Source organism: Vicugna pacos, chromosome 6 (genome assembly GCF_048564905.1).
Source record: "Vicugna pacos chromosome 6, VicPac4, whole genome shotgun sequence".
NCBI lineage: Eukaryota > Metazoa > Chordata > Mammalia > Artiodactyla > Camelidae > Vicugna > Vicugna pacos.
In genome coordinates, this window is record NC_132992.1 from 1191832 (window position 1) to 1214378 (window position 22547).

The 22547-nt window shown below is 42.8% G+C and overlaps 1 protein-coding gene and 1 pseudogene across 1 annotated transcript in view; both read right to left on the minus strand.

Annotated features, from left to right (window-relative positions):
• LOC116279757 (ankyrin repeat domain-containing protein 26-like) overlaps positions 1-22547 on the minus strand; it is a 159069-nt gene that overhangs the window by 44979 nt on the left and 91543 nt on the right. The gene's annotated exons all lie outside the window — the stretch shown is intronic.
• Positions 464-22245, minus strand: LOC140696748 (cerebral cavernous malformations protein 2 homolog pseudogene; annotated as a pseudogene).

Here is a 22547-nt window from a genome sequence, read left to right on the forward strand (position 1 = left end):
ACCAGCAGATTTCAACAACCAACACTGAAAGCCAGTGACAAGACACTGCTTTGTACAAATTTATTAAGCACAAAGCAAAGCTCATGAACTTTTGTCAGTGACAGAGAATACTGATAACTGAAAACACATTTAGAAATCCTGAAGTTACCACTTCAGAAGAATGTCACTTTTATTTCATACACTAAAATATTAACAATTGGTGGGGGTTGGAAGGTAAAACTATGTGTAATTGTTACATTTTTATTCCAACATTATGTATTTCCCAAATTTTCTTTCTACTTTAAAGTTTACGCTGTACTAAAAAGCAAAATGCATCATGAAAACGCTGAATTTGCCTTCTTACTTCCATGTCCTTCCAGTGTCTGGTGTATGCCCTCCATCGCCCTCAGGATAAAGGGGAACCACTGTTAACGGTGTCTGGGGCACCCGGCTGCAGATTCCTAAGAACGGCATCACTGGTATTCCCAGGGATTGGCACCTAAGGATTTTAATAAAATGTAAAGTACTTGATTTGAAAACCTTGTATAAGAAAGAATACTTTGAACAACCAAACACTCAAAATACTAACTGAAGACCAAGTCAAGAAGCAGGTTCTATACTATTGGGACCTAAGGATGTGCCCCCATACAAACTGTTCTAAGAGTTGATGAAGGCCTTTCTGCACACGCCCAGCTCCTTCTTGAAAAGCCCCTGGAATGATTTGATCCCCCAGCCCCAGTTCCCCAAAAGCCCCCATCACCCAGGCACTGAGGCCCCAATCGACTACCCTCCGTCAAGTTCTACAGAAGGAACGTGAACTCCTTCAGCGCTACAGTACACTAGTTAACTCTTGATCTTCACTTTGCAATCTACAGCTGAAACTAACACACACTTTTCCCTACAGGAAATAGTGACCAGTTCCTCCAGACCACCTGCTGTGGGTGCACAGAAGAGCTTGTACTGATGAGGATTTTGCCCTGTGTGCTCCCAGCGAACATTCAAAGTGCTGGTGGAAGGGTCGTACACCGAGGTTCCTCACGGTATTCAAAGGTTCTGAAATGCACAGAAAGCACACCATGCGTGACCCTAACAACCCAGTACACACGAAGCCCAGGTTTACTGATGGGTCCCGGGAACCCTAGAACACAGGATCCCTTTAGTAGGCACCCCACAAATACCTGTTGAAGTAGTGAATAAAGGAAAAAATGTGATCATCAGGTACATGTCTCATCCCTCCACAAGGTATCTTGGCCTCAGAGCATAGTTTGTTCATTTGTCTGTGTTATCCTAGAAGGTAATAAACACCATTCTCCAAGACCAGAGACAAATAACTCCAGTAAGGATATTAAAAGCAATTTAGATCTTTGGGGGGAGGGTATAGCTCAGGGCTACAGTGTATGCTTAGTGTGTGCACGAGGTCCTGGGTTCAATCCCCAGTACCTCCACTAAAAAATAAATAAAACCTAATTATCCACCACCCCCTACAGAGACAAAAAAAAAAAAGAAAGAAAGAAAAAGAGCATTATTAACATGCATTTTAAAAGTTTAGCAAACCTCTGTGTCACCCCAGTGTTTCCAGTGGAAGATGTGATTCCATCCCCATGACGGTTACTAAAACAGCCACAGGAGTCCAGGTTCACTTACTGGTCTCGCCTCTTCCTGTCATCCGACCTCCTTCCACATCACAACACAGGGAGGACAGGGTGATGGTGTAAAGAGTGTCAGGCTTCAGCTTCTGCAGGACCACACTGTTCTGCTGCCCACCTATCCTGGTCTGGAATAAAACAGGGATAAGTGTCAGCTTTGCTCTCTCCAGCTCACTCAACTGTTAGGAAAAGCTCTTTCTCTGTTTGAGGCCTTTGCCAAGATCTGGAAACACGCCCCGCTGTGAAAGCTTAAAATGTATCCTAGGGTATCATTTTAAATGTAAACAAGACCCCTTAAATCATAAAAAGGATTTTAAGCCTTGAAGTACTGATCTTAAGAAGCTATTTCAACTGTCAAGAGGCCAGCACTGCGAAATTCCATCCAAAAGCAAAATAATAATAATAAGTGGGGCTACAATAGACTAAAAGAATGATGCACAACAAAAGATACAATAAATGTTATGATAACTCACAGAGAAAAAAATGTGACAATGAGTGTGTATATGTCCATGAATGACTGAAAAATTGTGAACACTGGAATTTGACACAACACTGTAAAATGATTATAAATCAATAAAAAGTGTTAAAAAAATACAATCAACAAAATGAAAAGGCACCCTATGGAATGGAAGGATATCTTTGCAAACCATCTATCAGATAAGGGGTTAATATCAAAATAAATAAGGAACTCATACAATTCAAGAGCAAAATAAAAGCAATCTGATTTTAAAATTGTACAGAAGACCTCAGTAGGTATTTTCCCCAAGACGTACAAATGGCTAACAGATAATTGGCATCACTAATCATCAGGAAAATGCAAACCAAAACCACAATGACGTATCACCTCCACCTGTCAGAATGGCTATTATTAAAAAGACAAGAAATAAACTGGGGCTGTGAATTTCACCACTCGCGAGAGCGGTATGTCAGAGAGTTTGGGTTAATTTAGTAGGTATCGATTTCCTTGACTGCGCCTTTGAAACTTGTTTCAGCTTCTTCTAGCCGTGGCTCTATTGTTATTTTCCTTACTCCTCATTATTTTCTTTTCACTGACATGACATATTGAATTAATGTAAATTAAATGTGTTTATGATGTAACTCCACTGTACATTTTACATTCATATTATATGAGTAAGTAAAGGATGAAAGGATATATGCGACCTATATGTATGTGCTGTATTTGGGCATTTTCTTGAAAATTAATAGCTAGCTTATTTATGATTATTAGTTTAATAAGCTTCCGTGTGGCAGAAAAAATTTAGATTTAAAACTAACAACTAAATCATGGTTTTGGGTTAGGATCTAAGTATACAGGTTAAAGCTTGCTGCAAACTCTCAGAGATGTATTTTGATAGACGTGTTACTCCATGATGGAAACAAGCAGGAACTAAACAATCAAATGTCATCGACCAAAAATGACTGACGAATCAAATGTTGGAGGTATTTTTAGCTGTTTTTGTTCCTAGCTATTTTGAGTTCAATGGAAACAAAGAACAGCAACAACAACAAGACAAGAAATAGCAAGTGTTGGTGAAAATGCGGAGAAACGGGAACATGTGCGCACTGTCGGTGGGACTATAAACTGGCGCAACCACTGTGGAAAACAGTATGGAGTTTCCTTAAAAAAATTAAAGATACAATTACTAAATGATCCAGCAATCCCACTTGGGGATATAGATTTGAGGACAATGAAATCAAGATCTTAAAAAGATATCACCACTCCTAGGAATATATATCACTGAGAAGCTCTTGCACATGTGAACCATTACAATATGAACAGGATTGTAAAAGCAAGCAGAGTCATCCCAAATTAGAAAGCATTTAACAGGTAAAATGGAAAAACACGCTGCGGTGGAATCAAACAACAGAAATACTCCACAGTAATGCAGACAAACAAGCTAGAGCTACGGGCAACACTGGTGACTCTTACAGAAGGCTGAACAGAAGAAGTAAGGTATAACAAAGCAAATCTATGATTCCATAGGTCCTATTAACATGCAACTCAAAAATAAGCGAAACTAAATTGTATTGTTCAGAGGTGTAAACATAGGAGATATGACCATAAGGCAAAGCAAATAAATGATTACCATGAAATTCAAGAGTATGATTGCATACGAACTGGAGTAAGAGGTTTTAAACTTGAAAGAACATGCATATTCTTTCTGGGGACCTGCAATTTTCTATTTCATAACCATTGCATTCGCGTTTGCGTTATAATACTTTGCTAAACTGTACATCTATGTTTCATTTACTTCTCTGCACATACACTGTGTTTCAAAATAAAAAGTTTAAAAATTGTGTATTACTTATCTGTTGTATAGAAATTGATCACAAAATTTAACAGTTTAAAATGAGCAAATACTTATTATCTCACACATTTCTGAAGGCAAGGCTTTCGGGGGTGTCTTAGGTGGGTGGCTTTGCTTTGGTGTCAAGTCATCAGCCAGAGCTGTGGTCATATGAAGGCTTGACTAGGGCTGAAAAGATCCACTTCTATGAAAGTTTACACACATGTCTGTTGGTGGAGGCCTCAGCTCCTTTCCATGTAAGCCTCTTCATAGGGCTGTCACTTTATCACATACTATTCATTAAAAGGAAGTCATTAAAGTCCAGTCCATGCTGAAAGACAGAGGAATTTACCTCCATTTCTTCAAAGGAATGGTATGAAAGTATCTGTGTACTTAAAATCACCATAAGTTTTATAAAAAGTCTACTATAAACAAATTCAATGTAGAGCAGCTATATTAGGGAAAGCACCTGCAAAATCTATGAAAGCAAAATGATTGAGTCATTATAAATGAGGAAATGAAATGAAACACAATGAAAAAGATAACACATCCTCATGAGACTATAAGAGGAAAAATACAAACATTGCTAGTGAAAATGAAAATCTTGAGTTTCTCGTTTTGGGGGGAAGAAATATCACAATGTATTTTAGCGTTAAGACTTCAGCCACTTAACATATGAATGATTTATTCTTAAAGGGGACCACCATGAATCAAATATGTATGGAGATCTTTACTTCACAATATTTGTAGAAGTAAAAAGCTGAAACCAATTGAACGACCAATAAATACAGAAAAGTTTGGATAAATTATGACACATCTGTGCTGTGGAAACATTTTTAAACATTCTACTGAAAAATACTGTACATACGGAAAAATGCAATATTGCATGTCTAAAGCCCCCCAAAATACCACAATCTGGTCAGTCTCATGAAGTCAGCATTCTAATCAAGAAAGAGAACAATACTGGGACCCCCAAAGCCCTCTCAACTTCCCTCTAGCCTGAACCTCTCAGGGTAGCCACCGTCCTGACATCTGAGAGCACAGATTAGTGTTGCTTTGTTTTGTACTTTGCACGCATGAAATCAGATAGTGTGTTATGTGGTATACTACACACAGCTGACCCTAGAACGCATTGGCTTGGACTGTGGGTCCGCTTATATGTGGATATATTTCAACAGTAAATAGTACAGGACTACATAGTCTGTGGCTGGTTGAATCTACACAAGCAGAGTAACCATGGATACAGAGGGCCGACTGTAAGCTACACACAGGTTAACCCCTGTGTTGTTCAAGGATCAACTGTAGTTTTATTTTCCTTCATGTTGTCTTTGTCAGATTCATCCATATCACATGCAGTTATAGGTATCTGATTCTCATTGCTGCATAGTAGTTCAGTGTGTCTCAATTTGTTTACCCACACCACTGTTGACAGGTATTTACAGTTTCCAGCTTGGGACTATTATAATTAATGCTATGAATATTCTAGTACATGTCTTTCAATAAATATATGTACATATTGGTGATAGATATAGACCTAGGAGTAGAATTGCTGGGTCATAGGGTATGCACGGGTTTGGCTTAAGTACACTCCACCAAACAACGTTCCAAAGTGGTTGGACCAATTTATGCTCCCATCAAGAGTGTATGAGATTTGCTATTGCTCCACATTCATGCCAACACTTGCTTTTTCCATCTTTTAGATTTCAACTATCAGGTGTGTATCATGAAGTGGTTCTCATGTTTTAGCCGAGAAGTCAAATTGTTTTTTCTGGTGTGTATCATGAAGTGGTTCTCATGTTTTAGCTTAGAAGTCAACTTGTTTTTTCTTCACATTTAGGTATGCAATCCATATGGAGTCAGTTTTCACGTATGGTATAAGTTAAGGGTCAAGTCACATTATTTCTCTCATACAGATATTCAACTGACCCAGCACCGTTTGTTGAAAAGGTTAGCCTTTACCATACTGTTTTGATGAGTGTAGCTTTGTAGCATAGTTTGAAGTCAGGAAGCATGATACCTCCAGCTTTGTTCTTCTTTATCAAGACTGTTTGGCTATTTAGGTCTTTTGTGTGGGAAAGTACACTGTGTTCATATATTGGAAGAATTAATATTATTGAAATGACCATACAATCAAAGGAAATCTGCAGACTTAATGCAACACCTGTCAAAATTCACAAAATTGCAACAAATCATTCTAAAATTTGTATGAAAACACAGAAGATACTGAAATAAGGGAAACCTCCTAATTCATTCTATGAGGCCAGCAATTACCAAAACCAGGTAAGTCTTTACAAGAAAACTACAGACCACTATCTCTCATGAACACAAATGCAACAATCATCAACAAAATACTAGCAAATCAAAGCCAACAATATATGAACAGAATTATACACCAAGACTATGTGAGATTAATCCCAGTTATGCAAGGTTGGTTAACATTTGGATATCCATTAATGCAATCCATTACATCAGCAGCTAAAGAAGAAAAAAACCCACATGATTATATCAACGCATACAGAAAAAAATCTTTGACAAAGTTCAACATTCATTCTTGATAAAAAAAAAAACTCTCAGCAAGTTAGGAATAGAGGGGAACTCCCTCAACTTGATAAAGAATAGCTACAGTGAACTGATCTTGATGAATCACAAAGGTATGACAATGGAGAAAAGATAATCTCTTCAACAAATGGCAGTGGAACAACCAGAGACCCACATATTAAAAAACCTAAGAGTGTAGAGACAGACCTTATACCTTTCAAAAAAAGAGTAACTTAAAATGGGTGATAGACCTTAATGTAAAATGCAAAATTATAAAATTCCTAGAAGGTAACATAGAAAAAATTCTAGATGGTGCTCGGTATGGTGATGACTTTTTAGATATAATACCAAAGGCACGGTCCATGAAAGAAAGGATAAGGTGCACTCATAACAACAACAACAACAACAACAACAACAACAACAACAACAACAACAACAACAAGAAAGTTCTTCTCTGTGAAAGACACTGGCAAGAGAATGAGAAAACAAGCCACAAACTAAGAGAAAATATTTGCAAAAGATTTAATTCAATAAAGGACTGTTATTCACAATATACAAAGAACGCTTAAAATTAAATAACAACCTGATTTAAAAATGGGCAAAAGACCTGAACAGATACCTCACTGAAGAGGATAAACATGAGAAATTAGCATATGAAAAAATGCTCAACATTATATACCGTTAGAAAGTTGTAAACTAAAACAACAGTAAGATACCACTGCATACCTATCAGAATGGCCAAACATCTGTAACATAGAGAACACCAAATGCTGACAAGGATGTGGAGCAACAAGAACTTTCATCTTTTGCTGGTGGGAATGCAAACATGGAACAGTCACTTTGGGAGACAGCTGGACAGTTTCTTTCAAAACTAAACATACTCCTACCACACGATCCAGCAATTGTACCCCTCGGTATTTACCCAAAGGAATTAAAAGCTTGTGTACCTGCACATGGAAGTTTATAACAGCTTTATTCACAATTTCAAAAACTTGGAAGCAACCAACTTGTCCTTCATTTGGTGAATTAATAAGTAAACCATGGTGCATCCAGGTAATGTAACATTATTCAGCACTAAAAGGAAATGAGCTCTCAAGCCATGGAAAGACATGGAAGAAACTTAAACACCTGTTACTAAATGGAAGAAGACAATCTGAAATGGCTGCATACTGTATGATTCCAATATATGAAATTCTAGATCAGGTACAGTTACGCAGACAGTAAAAAGATCAGTGCTTTCCAGGGGTTCAGAAAGAGGGAGGAAGAAATAACTCAGTGGAGCACAGAGGATTTTTAGGGCCGTGTAACTATTCCATATGGTAGTGTAATAGTGATACATGTCACTATACATTTGTCAAAACCCAGAGTGAACCCTGATGGACTTTTGGTGTAGTGTATCAATGATATATCAATTTAGATTGATTATCCAATAACATACAAATGTACTCTCTGGTACAAGCGTTGGTAGTGGGGGAGGTTGTGCATGTCTGGGAGCAAGGGGTAACTTCTGTATTTTCTGCTCAATCTTGCTATGAACATAAAATAAACATAAAATATACACAGCCTCTTAAGAAAATATTTTCAAATAAGAAATAGAAAAAAGGGACAATCCCCTACTCATTTTTGAGGCTAGTATTAGCCTTAAAAGACCTTGTAAGAAAATTACAAATCAGTATCTTATGAAAATAGACATACAATTTTCTAGTAATATTATAGCAAATTAGATTCAGAAATTTATAAAAGGAATACTACATCACAAACAAGTGGGGGGGGGCGGTTTCTCGTGATGTAAACCTAGTTAAAGAGACATCACTGATGTAACTCATTATATTAACTGACTAAAGGATGATGCAGCAATTTTTTTCAGTAAAGGACCAAACAGCAAATATTTAAAGCTTTGTGAGTGACATACACTTTTTACAGAATATTATTATTCTTTTTACAACGCGTTAAAAAATGTAAAAAATGTGTTTTAGCTTGCTGCCTCTACACAAACAGCCAGTGGGCAGGATTCGGTCTGTGGGTCACAGTATGCTGATCCCTGGACTAAGAAAAAATCAAAACCATATGATTATATCAGCTGACGCAGAAAAGAAACCTGAAACTTTCAAAATATATCCATCATTAAAAACTCTAACCAATTAGGAATACAAGGGGACTTCCTTAATCTGATGAAGGGCATCTACAGAAAAAATCTACAGCTAACATCATACATAGTACTAAAAGATTTAATGTTTTATCCCAGAATCAAGAACAAAGCAAGGATATAAAACTTTTACCACTCCTATTCAACATCCTACACTGACTAGTCAGTACAATAAAGCAAGGGGGAAAAAAGCATAGAAATTGGAAAAGATGACATGATCATGAAAGTAGAAATCTCCAGAAGCTATAAAAAGTTGGAATTAGTAAGTGAATTTTAGCAAAGTTGCACAACAAAAGGTCAACGTACAAAAATTAAACTGTAATGTATAGAATATTAATGAAAAATAAGAAGTCAACTCTTTTTTTAAATACCATTTAAATAGCTTCTTTTTTTTAAAAAGGAAATACTTTGATACAAATCTAAGAAATACATTCAGGCGCTGTATACTTAAAACTAAAAAAAAGCTAACGAAAGAAAACAAAGGATGTCTGAAAGTCTAAATAAATGGAAAGATAGATCATGCTCATGGATTGAAAGACTCAATAGAGTTAAAGTATCAATTCTTTGAAACAAAAAAACTATAGATTTAACCCAATTTCAATAAAAACCCCAGTATTACCTATTGTGTATACTGACACATTAATTTTAAACTCTATACAGAAAATGATAATAACTAGAATAGCAAAAATATTTTTGAAAAGAAGAAAATCTTATTTTAAGACTTACTATAAAGTGACAGTTACAACACTCAAGATAATATGGTACTGATGAAAGGAAAGACATACAGATCAATGGAACCAGACAGTTCATGAATCCACACAAATATAGGCTTTTCTATTGAGGTAAAATTACGTAACATAAAATTTATCATTTTAACTATTTTTAAGAGTACAATTCTGTGCTATCTTTGGAACTAAGGTCTGTAGTAATTTCCTTACTTTCATTTCTGATTTTAGTAATTTGAGGCTTTTTTTTTTTCTGATCACTCTAGCTAAGGTTTTGTCAATTTTGTTGCCCTTTTAAATGATTTTGGTCCATTTATTTTCTCTCGTTTTCCTATTCTCTGTCTCCACTATAATCTTGACTATTTCCTTCCTTCTACTCATTTTGTGTTTAGTTTATTCTTCTTGATTAATTGATTTGAGATATTTATTTTTAATATGGGCATTTAAAACTATACATTTCTCTGAGTATATACTTCATTGCATCACGTAAGTTTGGGTACAGCATACTAATGTTTTTTATTTTCGTTTGTTTTAAGGTATTTTCTAATTTCTCTTGATTTTTTTTTTTTTTTGGTCCATTGGTTGTGTTGTTACTGTCGACGTATATGTGAATTTTCCAGTTTTTCTTCTGTTATGTCAGGGACACTTTCATGGGAATTTCTCTATTTCCTTGGGCAGAGGAAGGAATTCATGAGTAGACCAGAAAAAAGCAGAACAAAGTGGAATGGATTCTGGTCGCCTATTCACAGAGCTACTTGTCTTCAACATTTAATAAAATAAGTTTATATTTTATTTAAATGACTCTCTCCAGCAATGACAGTGACAACTACAGAGAAACTTTAGTATTTATCCTACAATAGGGGAGAGAGGTAATAATGTAGCAGAGAGAGGGGTGGGATAACAGAAGAGGATAAAAGATAAGGAACAAAATTACAATCGTGTGGAAATTTGTACGACCAAGGTGACATTGAAGATAATTTGGCAAAAGAATGGTTATGCTAGGGGTTTTAAACACTGGCTGTGCATTTCACTCAACTTGGGGAATTGACCAAATAATCTCCAGGCCTTCACTCCAAACCACAGACCATGAAAAAAGGAAAAGACTGAAGACTTGGGTTTGTAACAAAATTTTAATGCAGTTATTCATCCAAAGATACCATTTTCAAAAGTGAACACGGAAGCCGTGAGTTCAACTTCTAGGAATGGTGAAGCAGGTAATTTTAAACAATAAACACACTGAGAACTACTATAAAAATGATGCAAAAACTTTGTCTGTTGTAAAGCAGAGAACTAATAAAGAAGGACATTTTTAGCTATAATCCAGGAGCCTAACATTTGCTGCCTTTTTTTCCCTAGAAAAAAAGAACTTACCAATTCTATGAATGGCAGCAGAAATCCTGAGAAGATAAGCTAGGAACTGATACACCCAGTGGTCTCTGGGAAGTTCTCGAAGTGCTGGCTGTCCTTCTCAGGGACGAAGGGCCGCAGACTGAGCAGCAGGAACTGGCGGCCGTCCCCGTGGAGCTGCCACAGGTTGACGGAGAACTCGTGCACCGAGGCCCTGGCGCGGTGCTCGTGCAGCAGGGAGGCAAACTGCTGGGTCTCCTGCGATGAGAGCTTGGCGCGCAGCGTGAGCGTGTAGTCCTGCAGCAGCTCAGCGCCCATGGTGCTCAGCTCACTCCTGCTGACCGTCCTGGCATGTGGTGCCATCTGTATGCAGAAGGACAAGGGCGAGACGCCCTCCATGTGCATACACTCAGGGAAGGAGAAGGTGCTGGCTTCTGTGTCATAGGGCTCCTTCACGTCCACCTTTGTGGGAGAGTCATCACTGTGAAGAGACAGGTGGTGGGTGGGGGTCGAGGCCCCATCAAATACGGCTCTGTCCAGGGAGTCAATGGTGGACTCTGGGTACACAGTCTGGAAGACTTGCAAAGCAGGGAGCACAGCTCTTCTGCGGTGACCTTGCTCTCTGCGGCCAGGACACCAGGCAGCACGTCTCCATGGGCCCCACTCCACTCTCCGACAGGGAGTCTGCGGCGAGGCCTCTGGAACTTTCTGCACACACACCCTGGCTGGGGGAGATGCCGGGGTCCCGGGCTGTCTTCAGGATCACCAGGTGTGAGGCATCATCCTGCACACAGGACACGGCAGTGATGTCATGGATGGGGACCCTGAGGATGGTGTCCTCCCCATCCCACCAGGCCAGCTTGACGTTGTAGGCAGACACGCTGATCACAGCATCATGCTCCTCGGTCAAGTGTCTGGAGCTGGTGGGCTCTCTCTGCACCGTCTATGAAAAGGAAACGCAGGATTTCGGTCCTACTGGGGGGATTCAGCTATCCTGCTACGGACATTAACTGCCCTAAGTACTTCACCTCCTTCTCAGTACAGTCACTCAGCAGTCTGCTGGGCTCCACGCGCTCAGGCAGGGACAGCACCACAGTGTGCAGAGGGCGCTTCTCTGTCATCTTCTCATGGGCTTTCTTGTCTCTACTCTTTTCAGCTTTTAGGAATACTCATTTAAATGGTGACTCAATTCCCAGCCCGATGGAAAGTCTGTTTGAGGAGGTATTCCTTGGGGGAATTCTGGTTCCTCCCCTTCTGCCAACAGTTACTGTGCATTGCCTTCTGTTCACTTCTGATCTTGTTGAAAAATACAGCCAGATGTTAGCCCTCCCTCTTCTTGCCCTTCTTGCCCTCCTCTTCCATGTCACTGTGAGGGGCCCCTGAGGCCTGGCCCGCCCCGGGAGCCACACCCTGCCATGGCTGCTACATGCTCACTAGGTTCTCGAGGCCGCCATGGCTCCTGCTCCGCCCGCCTGGCTGCACTCTCCTGATTAATTTCTGTCTTAGACTTTCCTAGTAGCAGGAAATTAATGGCTCTTTCTAGCAGGTACATCAGAGCAGACAGAGACTCACAGACATCCTTTTCTTCCAGCTCACTTTGGACTAAAGAAAGAATTGATAACACCCCTAAGGAATATCACCTTTATCATCATTTGAATATTACGGGATCAGAGCTGTCCTGAAAGGATGCTTGAAAACATTAGCAAAATACAAAACAGGTGGAATGGCTCAGTAAGAGGTGGACATTCCCGGAAACAGCTGGAAAACGTTACCTAGCACTACTATCAAACGGTGTGTCACTGGTCTGAAACGTAACAGCAGGTATTTTTATAGGCCTATATGGTCCTACTGTAAAAATTAACACCCGGGAAAGCAGTATATTGATCCTTTAAAAAGAAAAAAAGCATCTTCTTTGACCACGGAACAGAGAGAAAGATGATGCAATGAGGGAAATACAAGCTTCAGGATGGCTTCAGCACTGACAGACTGAAAAGGGAAGGAAATTTCAAACAAGCCCCAAACTCAACACTCTCCCATACCTACTGAAGCAATCAGTAACAGCAGTCCCCTGACCTCCATCACTGACTCAGCATAAATCCTTGTGACCCAAGTGAATCCTGCAGGTTTTATTCTCTATTTTGCAAGCCTGACCTGTGATCGGTGGCAATTTAGATATTAACTGTAGAAATGTATTTTTGTTTATTTTCTTTAGCTGTTCAGTTAACACTACTTGTTCTATAAATAAGACTGCACTAAGCTTTGTTTTCTTCCAGAATTACTTTTCATCAGTTCTATTTAAGAATTTCCCTCTCTCTGAAACGCCACATTCTCTCACTATACATTTGTTCCCAATGACAACACGGCAGCAGGAGCATTCATTCCAGCCACTGGCTTAAAATCTCTTCGGTCAAATACGTGTCAATTATCTAATCCGTCGAGGTAAACTAGTCCTCTGCTACAGCAGTATTAGGAAGTCCCAACTTTATCTGTACAGCATAGAAAACAGTCATTTTTCTCAAGGGTTTAATTTTAGGCTTTTAACATGAATCGATTTGCCAGTTATTAACAGTTCCCTCACTGGTTGCATCTCTGTAGTCAAATTAGAGATGAGGATTTTTAAACGGGTGAAAGACATGAGAGGACACGTCACCAAACCAGATACACAACTGGTCAGTAAGCACATAAAGAGACACTACTGTCATAGTCATGAGGGAGAGGCGGAGCGAGACCACATGCAGTACCACTCACACCCTCCTCTCCAGACGGGACAGAATCAAAAGGAGGTGTTGGGAAGAAGGTGAAGAACTGAAACACCTGATACCTGCTGACAGAGGATAAAATGGTACTCTGGAAAATGGTTTGGTGGTTTCTTTAAGAATTAAAAACGTATCAATCTGACACAGTATCAAGACATTAAAGCCAAAGGAAGTGTGAGGAACTGCTCTGGCCTGAAGGGGACCAAGGAGACAGGGGCTACATGCAACATGCGCCCGCCAAGCAGGGGCCGAAGGGCAGGAAGCAGTCCCGGCTGGCGCTCCCTGCCTGACGCGCACGGCTGTGTTACGATCCCACAGGGGTGTCGCGTGTGGTGTGCTGGGGAGACGGAGCACTGTAGCAGGAACTCACTCTCATGACACAGGGAGAAATCTTCTTTATACTCTCTTTACACTATTTCTATACATTTAAGATTGCTGAAAAATTTTGTTAAATACACAGCATTTAAAACATCTTTATTACAGAAAAAAAATCATGGCCTCCCCTTTCCACTCTCTACTCTTTTAATCACGTTCTGGTTTTCTTCACAGCACCTAGCAGTGGCTGAAGCATTGTGTGTGCAGGATAGTTCGCCTCCCCCCTCTGAGAGTAAATTCCTGCAAGCGCTGGGACCAGGTCTGGTCTCCACCCAGCTCCAGTGCCCGCACACTGGCCAGTGCACAGGGTATTCATGTTTGTTTGATAAGTTAACCTGCAGTCTTACTATGTTTTAAAATAAAATCATTTACCATCCCCTCCCCCCAAAACACACACACATCACTTGCTCACAGCAACTCTACCCGTGTACCCAAAAGAAGTGAAAATCTATGTCCACATAAGAACTTAGAGATGAATGTTCATTGCACAATTATTCACAACAAAAACTGGACACATTCCAAATGTCCATAATCTACTGAAGCCATCCAATTAATTACTGTTTGATGACAAAAAGCTACAGAACTACTTGTCCTGGCAATAACATGGATGTATCTCAAACTATCATAGGTGAAGAAAATACCAGATAAAAAGCTTTTTGGAATGATGAAAATGTTCTAAAGTGGCTTTGGTGATGACTGCACAACTGTAAATATGCATTGAACCGAACATTTGAATTTTATGAATTTTATACTATGTTGATTTGGCTGTTTTAAAATAAAAAGCAGAGAACAAGGGACAGCCTCCTTCGGCTTGCTGTTTGGTCAATTTAAAAGAAAACCAGGATGGTATAAAGACAGGGATGAGCATCTGAAGGGAGCTCGTTAACCTGAAGTAATAAAGTCCAAACTGCAGATGTGGGACCCGGACAGTCAGCAGCAGCGGCAGTCTCACAATCTTCCCCTGTGTCCGGCGCCTCCAGGCCGCCTCAAAGGGAACTCTCAGAGTCTCCACTGGACGCCACCACCAGCGCTCCTGGAGCACCCGGGCAGGAGGCTCTGGGAGTGCCTGGGCTTGGAAACCACAAATCCATCAGTGCCAGCGCAAAATGCAAACTACAGCGACAAAGTTTGAATGTGTGTAGAAGACTCTGACTGGCCAAAAAATAAACTTCTTCACTTTCTGGGTTAGGATGTGCCACCCATTTTTCATTTCTCAACCATAGTTTTATATCTTACAACAGATTATATAATCCTTACATAGGAGGGAAAATCATGTTATGGCTTCAAAGTCTCTAAAATTATTTTAGGGGGCATATGTAAGACAAAAAAAAAGTATCTGCTAACTGCAGGAACTGCTCAGAGGTGGTTTATCTTCGTTTAATTACGATATAAAGAATAACCCACTTTAAAAACAGGTTTGTGCATAAGCCACCTTTTTCAGTTTTCCAGATGCACAAAAATGGGGAGGGTCACTTAAAATTGAATGATTTATCGATAAACTCTGGAAAAAAAAAAAGAGTATCTTAGACCTGTGTCTGTGATAAGTGCAATAAAAAAGAGAAATGAAAAGAAACTCTTTAGAAGGAACCTAAAGCCAAGGCCTGAACAAGCCTTTTTAATCCTCTCTCCAAGCCAGCCATCCACCGACCACGAGCTGCCTGGGGACCTGGTGCTTTGTTCACTGAAGTAGCTGAACAGCTAGTCTGTGTGCCCGTGCAGACACACACCACTCGCTGAATTAATTAGTAACTGGGAAGCCCAGGTGGAGTCAGTGGCTCTGTCCTGAATGATCTTGTATCAGTGTGTCACTCTACAGAGTGACACAGTAACCTATTTCCTTATCAGTCTGTCTCCAACAGGACCTGCAGCATCCCTCAGGGAGGCCGGGAACGGGACCAGGGCCTGGCAGAGAAGATGCTTTAACTGACAAATCTCACCGGGAGAGGGGACTGCCCTAGCCCACACCGCTGTGGGACCCAAGCCTGACAGTCTCACTTCCGCGGACTCTGCTTCGCACTCCAGGACGATGTCCAAGAGACTGAGGTGACGGGCCCCGCCCCGCCAGGCCCGCTCACTTCCAGGGAGTGACGACCAGAGCACTAACCTGAGGCCTAGGGCTCAGCGCTCACCTATGTGTTTCACCCAATCCTCCCAGCCCTGAGGTGGGTATCGCTATCCCCTCTCCACAGGACAGAAAAAGCTCAGGTCACAGACAGGTGTCCAGAGCCCAGACTCTCACCCGCTCTATTGTAGAGACGCCCAGCGACTGATCAGAACATGGGCCCAGATAACCTGTTCTGAAGTCAGTCAGTGGGTGGTGGGTTCCTGGGTGTTTACTGTTAGGTTGCAAGACTCACATGTTATACATGTATCCAGTATTACAGAGATTGTAAAGAACGCCGCCCAGCTTGGCTGCCACCACCACGCCACCAGAGACAGGAAGGCAGAAGAGCCCTAAAAGCCACCCAAAGCCCCTCTCCTGCTGAAACGACCAGTGGTGGACACTGGCCCAACCTGGATCAGATCCTCTCCCTCAGGAGTCAGAGTGCTCTGAAGACACACACCTCTGGGCAGCTAGGGTCAGCTCTCTTCTGCCAAGTGCGAGGGGATACGGTAAAAGTGAACACAGAAAAAAAAAAACAAAACAACAAAACAGCTGTGCAGAGATGCAGGCTGCAACAAGATTTTGTAAATGTAAAGAAGGAGGGGAGTAGCTGCCTTGGTCTAGTTTTTTGTTCCTGGTTACATATATACCTGAAGCTGTAACTGCTCTTCCTGTCCCTGCAACATCATCAGAAATAGCCCTGGATCTTAATCACAAAGTCCCCAATTTCTACAGTTCATTTTCTACAAGCCGTGCGTCAAACGCTTTAGCACCCTTCCCCACCTTTCCCTCAGCTAGCTCCACGTCATTCTCCAGGTTCCAGCTTAAAGAGCACTTCTTCCAGGAAACCCTCCCGGACTACTCCACAAAAACTTTGCTCCACTTTTTATGGGTAGAAAAGGGAACACTCTGCACCTCACCATATTCAGTAAATGGGATTACTTTCCTGTTAGGCTGTAAACACCAAAGTGTAAAAACTGATTACTTTCCTGTTAGGCTGTAAACACCAAAGTGTAAAAACTACTTCAATCCTATTGCTTAGCACACAAGCCAGGTACACACTCGATAACGTTACTAAATGAATGAAAATCAAGAAACTGATGGAGGACGGAGGAGTGAGAAGGATAAACACAGGTAAACACCCTTCTGAGAAATGTAAAGCTGCTTTGACCCTACCTCCCTCACCCCTTCCAAGTTTCTGGTTCCTCCCTCTTGCATCTCCACAACAGGCCCAAGCTGGTCATGACAATCACCTTTTTATACCTTGGTGCCAACAAACTCAGGAACCCAGGCTGCAGGAAGCACGTTTCCAGGTAACTCGCTGTAACACAGGAAAGTCTATAGTAGTTCAGGGGAAAAGACATTACTCGTTTTGAAGTCTAAACAAATCTCAGTTCTGCTGTACATTTACTGGCTCTGAACCCTAGACAAGTTACCTGAGACCCAGTTTCCTTATCTGTTAGCTAAAAAAAAAAAAACCAAAAACCTCAAAGGTGAATACGAAAATGAGTTTGAAACCATAGCACCTAAGACAAGCTTGCAACTAACGCTAGTCAGCTGGTCACGGTGAAGTCCACACAGACCTCACCCCTACACCCCACCCCCAGCTCCCACCAGCCACGGCCGGCTTCAGAGCCCAGAGCCTGCCCTAAGACTGTGCACCTGAGAGAGAACTTGGAGAAGATCTATCCTGTTGGCTTTCCAATGTATGGGAGCCCTAAGAAGTGAAAGAGAAAACGGAAGCAAAAAGGAAGAAAGAGCATCTCAGGGTCAGGCGGGGGGGGGGCCGGGCAGAGCAGGCTGGACGCGGGGTCGGGTAGCTGGAGATGTCTGTCGGGGAATTTGGTTGTTTTCTACTTAGCAGGTACCTTACCGCGAGTAAGGTGAGGAATAAACTACACAGAGTTCCCGGAAAACTCAACTTGGATGCCTTTCAAAAACACCTTTTTACTTATGCTTGAGAACCGAGAACATACAAATTAAATTCAGCAGAATGGCATATATATTATAGCCAATTACAGCCACCACCAGGAGCGCACTATTAGGGATGTTACTGACACCAAAATGAATTCTGTCTGCATTTTACTTGCACTTGAAACTGTTCAGAAACTCTGGATGTTCTGTTGCTCATGTGAGATGGTCTCCTCACATCTTTGAGCTCCAAAAACCATACAAGAGACTTTTTTTTTTATTAAAAGTTACATTAACAGTTAAACCAGCATAACTAAGAATCTGGTCCGGAGTGTCTGTAGAGGATTGATACTACTGCTGGTCCTCCCTTTCAAACAGGTGGTACCAAAACCCAGCAAAGTTCTGAGGAGGGATTGGGGGAGGACTAGAGCAGAGAGTAACAAGGGCAAGGTCATGGAGGAGATGAATCTCAGAGGGAGGCAGGACCTGCCCAGGGCCCATCCGTTCTTGGGGATGGGCTGGAGGGGAACACCACTGGCATCTTACCAGGACGCTCCTCCTGTGCAGGGACTGACTGCCGCGTGCGCACTGCACGTGGGTCACTGGGCACGTCCACCTCCACCACATGCACACCGAAGGCCAATAACACCTCCAATCAACGTAACAACAAAAAGCAAAACAAAATCCACATACATGTCAAAATGCCCCTGGAGACGGGGGGAAAATCACACCCACTGAGTACCCCTACGTAACCAGAAAGAAGAGAGACAACAAGGGAAGCACAAAATTGGATGAGGAGCCAGCAGGAAAAGGGCATCCTTCAGTGGCTTTCACCTACCAACTCAAGTCCCAGCTCCTTAGAAAACAAGGACCTTCAGAACTCAGCCCTGCCCATCCCAGCTGCCTCCCCTCCAGCCCTCTCCCCAAGGTGCCCACCCACACCCTCCCTTCCCAGACAACTCCTGGTTTCCCTGACCGATGTGCCGCGTTCAGACCTCTGTGCCCTGGCATGTGCATTCTCCTCCACCTGGAGAGCACGTCTCAAGGCAAACTCCCGGTCATACATCCACACCCAGCGCCAAGGTTTGTGAAACCAGACACAGGCAGCCCCACGCCACCTCGGCCTTCTGCCCTCACAGCCCTCCCCACGGGCCTTCCGTGCTCCCTCCCAACTGCATCCCGCTGTCTGCAGCAGGAGCTACTGAAGGGCAGGCGCCCCTTGAGTCCTCGCAGGGAACTGGTGCTCAATGAATTCTAAGTGAATGACCTTGCATGAAAGGTTTTTGTAAAAGGCTAACACAGCAAATTACACAGAAAGCAGACAATAGATATTTTCTACTATTGAAAGCATGTATTTTCTAAACTCTGATCTTTGGTTGAGTATCACTTAGTGGTTCACCAGACAGAGGCGCTCTACCACTTCCTAGTTGGGTATCTGTGGGCAAATTAAGTAACCTCGCTGGGTCTCAAATTTCCACTTACTGAAAGGAATCACCCCTGCAGTGTGGGGAAGAGGACTGATTAATATCTGCTTAAAATAAAACAAAAGTTAACAAGGCGCTGACTAAACGGCAGTTCTGACTAGCCTGCCAGAGTCACAGACACCTTAACAGGACGAGACACTGTATCATCAGGAATGTCAGCACAATGGAATTTTGGTTAAAACTATGTTTTTAGGAGAGCTGAACGTCAACAAACCCAACAGCTTGTCCTCCCGCTGAACCGTGCTCCCTACAGTCCGCACTACCGATCCCTAGCGACCACTGTGTCCCCCAGCTCCGCTGACAATGTGGACTCCCAGGTCTCTGGTCTCCGACCACACCTCCTCTTCCTCCTCTGTAGCTTGCCCGCTCTGGACACCTAAAGTCAGGCATTCCTTCAGCTCAGCTCACATGTTTTTTCTCATATTCTCCCTTCTCAAGGCTTCAATTACGATCTCTATGGAGATGACCTCACAACCGCACAACCTCTCAGTCACATTCAGAACATGTTTCAAGCTGAATTTATCCAACATAGATACTTAATTAGATGATGAAACATACAACTTGAACTTCTCTCTTTCATACCATTTTTCCCTTTTCCCCAAGTCTTACACATCTCACCAGGCCTCAGCTTCCTCTTCCTTTTCCCACCTCTTAAAACTACTTGCTTGCCAAGGTTCCTTCTTCGCTCTTTTGTTCTGTCTCACTGCTTCTTAATCTCTCTGGGATAATGAACACTTTGAAAATGTACTGAACACTACAGATTCTCTACTAAAGAAATAAACACGCATAATACATGCATGCAATTTCACCTAACCTATGATCTCAAATAAGAATCTGTGTTCATCCACACCAGACTACCACTTAACACAAATTTTCATCTCCAGATCCTACGTCCCTCTTATTTTCAGGATGCCTTCTGGATATAGCCTAAAGGGCCAACAGCATCCTAAACTTAACGAGTCCAAACCAGAACTATTTCTCCTTAACAAACCTCCTCTGCCTACAGCATTCCTCCTCTAACAAGGAATGTTACAGAAAAGAAGCACCATGCCCCTAAGCTAGAAGCCTTGGAACTAACAACCTTCCCCATACCACATCACCAGGTCCTGTCTTAGAATCTCTCCCAAATCCAAATTCCTCTTCAGCATCTTACCCTGTTAAGACCTCATCATCCTTTGATTCATCCCATACCTGCCATGATGAAAGGTCCACTACTCCTCTGACAAGAGCCCGTTACTGACTCTAACGTCTCCATCTTCCATGCCACTACATCACTTCACCTCCAGAAGGTCACAAAGCCTGGTTCTCCACCTCAGTTTTCTCCTGTCATTTCCACCAGTGTTCATGTAGGTTCTCCAAAAAATCTCAAAACTGATCATGTGCCTGCTTCTTCTCAAAAACTCTGATGCTTCTCCATTGCACAGATATAAAATCAAACTCTGTTCTGCCTACAGAGTCCTCCACAATTTGCCACCTAAGTCCTTTTCCAGAATTGGATTCCACAGCTTAGATTGTCACTTGCACTTATTGTCTTCCTTTCAAAACCACACCCACTCGGAAAGGCTCAATTCAGACTCCACTCTTTATGTCCTCTACATAATGATTAGGAAAGAACTTTGTACACAAAAGGCAAAATTCCTACTGAACAGATTCAGAAAATGAAAAAAAATTTTCTTCCTCAAAATCTTTAAGTCCTTCTGGAAACATCAAGCTTTAAAAAATATCAGTGACTCAAATATTATTAACATTTCAATCAACAAATTAAGAAGATAAAATAAAATAGACAAAAAACAAACTTCTCTATAGCACAGGGAACTATACTCAATGTCTTATAGTAACCTTTAACGAAAAAGAATATGAAGCCAAATATACATGTATATATATGTATGACAAACTATGATGTCATTAATATCTCAATCAAGATTAATATCTCAATCCTTTATAAACCCAGCACTGTTAACCAACACTCACTAAATACTAATAAAGCACAATATAAACTTATATTAAATATCACCAACCTGAAGATTAAAAGCTATCATCTGAACCCAGGATTCCAATCCACTATTTGTACTTGGATCTTACTTAAGAAAGGGAAAACAAATTACACTAAGAAGACTTGACATTTCATCTAAGAGAGGCATGTCACGTAAGTTGACAGCCGTGATAAAAAGTTATCAGATCTAAATCAACTTAAGGCTAGGAAAAATTGTTAACAGATTTAAAAAAACCAAGAACAAAAAACTTCTCAACTGACATGTCATGAAACTGAGGACTTTTCTCAGTACACATTTAAGCATTAATTCCTTCTAAGGGCCCGGACGTGATGGGCAATTTCCACTGGCGCCACGGAAGGTGCTGAACCAAAGCCGTTCGCGGAAAACGCAGGCGAGGGGGGCAGACAAGACAATGATTTCAGGGCTGTGCACACAAGCCCCTGCCAACCGCTTTCCAGACTACGGCTGCCGCTGCAAGCATCTGAAGGGCTTCGCGGCTTCACAGTGGGACGTCAAGGGTTAGGCCGCGAGGCCAGCACACGGGCCTGGGGAGCCTTGTTCCCGTTCTGGGGGGGGTCCCTGGGTGCCGGGCTCCCGGCCTCCACCCAACCCCCCGCGCCCCTCTCCCCTCCCCGCGCCAAGCGAGCGCCGCCAGGGAAGCCAGGGAACCGCCGCGAGCAGCGCCGCAGTCCGAGCGGCCCGGCCCTTCCCCCTCCCCCCAACACACGCGGCGCACGGACGGCGGGGCAGCCCGGCTGGGGTCGGGGCCGGGCTCGGGATTGGGGTCTCGGGGCCGGGCCCAACGCCGCAGCTGCGTCCGCCGAGGCCGGGCGGGCGCGGACACTCACCACAGCACGCCTTGGGAGCCCTCGCCGAGGTCGCAGGTTGCTGGAGCGCGGCCCACGTCGAGCACCTGCCCGCGGACCGCCTCGGGGCCCACGCCCGCCGCCGCCATGCCGGACACGAAGCTCCGCGGCCGCCGCTCGGCCCACGCCACGCCTTGCGGAGGGACCGCGCCGCTGCCGCTGCAGCCGCCGCGGCTGGCGGGTGGGAGCAGGGCCGGCGCCCCCGGGGAGACCCGCAGAGCCGCCACCCGCTCGACCAACTGCCGCCTGCGCACCTGATGAAATGACCACCGGGTGGGCGGAGAGGGGCGCGGCAGAGGAGGGCGCAGGGGCGGGGCAGAGGGCACAAGGGCGGGCTCGGCAGCACGCGCGGATTGGCTCTCGTGGCCTGTGGGCGGGGCTGCGCGCT